The sequence below is a fragment of the Eleutherodactylus coqui genome, unplaced genomic scaffold (assembly GCF_035609145.1).
Source record: "Eleutherodactylus coqui strain aEleCoq1 unplaced genomic scaffold, aEleCoq1.hap1 HAP1_SCAFFOLD_348, whole genome shotgun sequence".
Classification (NCBI taxonomy): Eukaryota; Metazoa; Chordata; class Amphibia; order Anura; family Eleutherodactylidae; genus Eleutherodactylus; species Eleutherodactylus coqui.
In genome coordinates, this window is record NW_027101972.1 from 30001 (window position 1) to 31951 (window position 1951).

Genomic DNA, 1951 nt, shown 5'->3' on the forward strand with positions numbered 1-1951 from the left:
AAAGCACCCCCGGCAGATGTATGCAGAAGGGGCTGGGGGGTGACGGAGAGCGGGCTGTTGGCAGCTGCGTGGTGGCTGCTGGCAGCCGTGTGCTGGCTGCAGGGGTGGGCCTGGGCGGCTGCCGAGGGCCCCCGTAGTGCACCTACCAGCGGTGGTTGAAGACATTGCCTGAGCCTCCGATGTGCCCGGGCAGGACACCCGGGAGGCGGGGAACAGCCCCCGCTGAAGTCCATGGCATGTGCCAGAATCGAGTCTTGGAGAAAAAGTGACAAAGTCCAAACGCTCCAGGCGCCGGCCAGGGCGGTTGACCCCGGCTGGCCGGGCCGGCGGGAGCTGCGGCTGCCGGGGCTGAGCCGAGTGTCGATGCATGTCGTGAGAACCGGGAAGGGGACAAACCTGTGGCTCCAGGCCGGGTTGGAGTTCCAGGAGGTCGGCCTGACTCTGGACGTTTTCCCCTTAGCATTTCCCCATAGGCCAAAACGGGGGAAGTCAAAAAAGCACCCCCGCCAGATGTATGCAGAGTTGGGCTGGGGGGTGACGGGGAGCGGGCTGTTGGCAGCTGTGTGGTGGCTGCAGGGGTGGGCCTGGGCGGCTGCGGAGGGCGCCTTCAGAGTGCACCTACCAGTAGGGGCTCAAGACCCAGGCTGAGCCTCCGATGTGCCCGGGCAGGACACCCAGGAGGCGGGGAGCAGACACCCCCGCTGAAGCCCACGGCAGTTGGCAGAGATGAGTCTTGGAGAAAAAAAACGACAAAGTCCAAACGCTCCAGGCGCTGGCCAGGGGTGCGGACCGGGCCGGCCGGGCCGGCGGGGGCTGCGGCTGCCGGGGCTGAGCCGAGTGTTGATGCATGTCCTGAGAACCGGGAAGGGGACAGACCGGTGGCTCCAGGCCGGGTTGGAGTTCCAGGAGGTCGGCCTGACTCTGGAGGTTTCCCCCCTGGCTTTTCCCCATAGGCCAAAAGGGGGGAAGTCAAAAAAGCACCCCCGCCAGATGTATGCAGAGTTGGGCTGGGGGGTGACGGGGAGCGGGCTGTTGGCAGCTGTGTGGTGGCTGCTGGCAGCCGTGTGCTGGCTGCAGGGGTGGGCCTGGGCGGCTGCCGAGGGCCCCCGTAGTGCACCTACCAGCAGTAGCTCAAGACCCAGGCTGACCCTCCGATGTGCCCGGGCAGGACACCCAGGAGGCGGGGAGCAGCCCCCGCTGAAGCCCACGTCAGTTGGCAGAGACGGGTCTTTGAGAAAAAATGACAAAGTCCAAACGCTCCAGGCGCTGGCCAGGGGTGCGGAGCGGGCTGGCCGGGCCGGCGGGGGCTGCAGCTGCCGGGGCTGAGCCGAGTGTCAGTGCATGTCCTGAGAACCGGGAAGGGGACAAACCGGTGGCTCCAGGCCGGGTTGGAGTTCCATGAGGTCGGCCTGACTCTGGAGGTTTTCCCCTTAGCTTTTCCCCATAGGCCAAAAGGGGGGAAGTCAAAAAAGCACCCCCAGCAGATGTCTGCAGGAGGGGCTGGGGGGTGACGGAGAGCGGGCTGTTGGCAGCTGTGTGGTGGCTGCTGGCAGCCGTGTGCTGGCTGCAGGGGTGGGCCTGGGCGGCTGCGGAGGGCCCCCAAAGCGCACCTACCAGCGGTGGCTCAAGACATTGCCTGAGCCTCCGATGTGCCCGGGCAGGACACCCAGGAGGCGGGGAGCAGCCCCCGCTGAAGCCCACGGCAGTTATCAGAGATGAGTCTTTGAAAAAATGACAAAGTCCAAACGCTCCAGGCGCTGGCCAGGGGTGCGGACCGGGCTGGCCGGGCCGGCGGGAGCTGCGGCTGCCGGGGCTGAGCCGAGTGTCGATGCATGTCGTGAGAACCGGGAAGGGGACAAACCTGTGGCTCCAGGCCGGGTGGGAGTTCCAGGAGGTCGGCCTGACTCTGGAGGTTTTCCCCTTAGCTTTTCCCCATAGGCCAAAAGGGGGG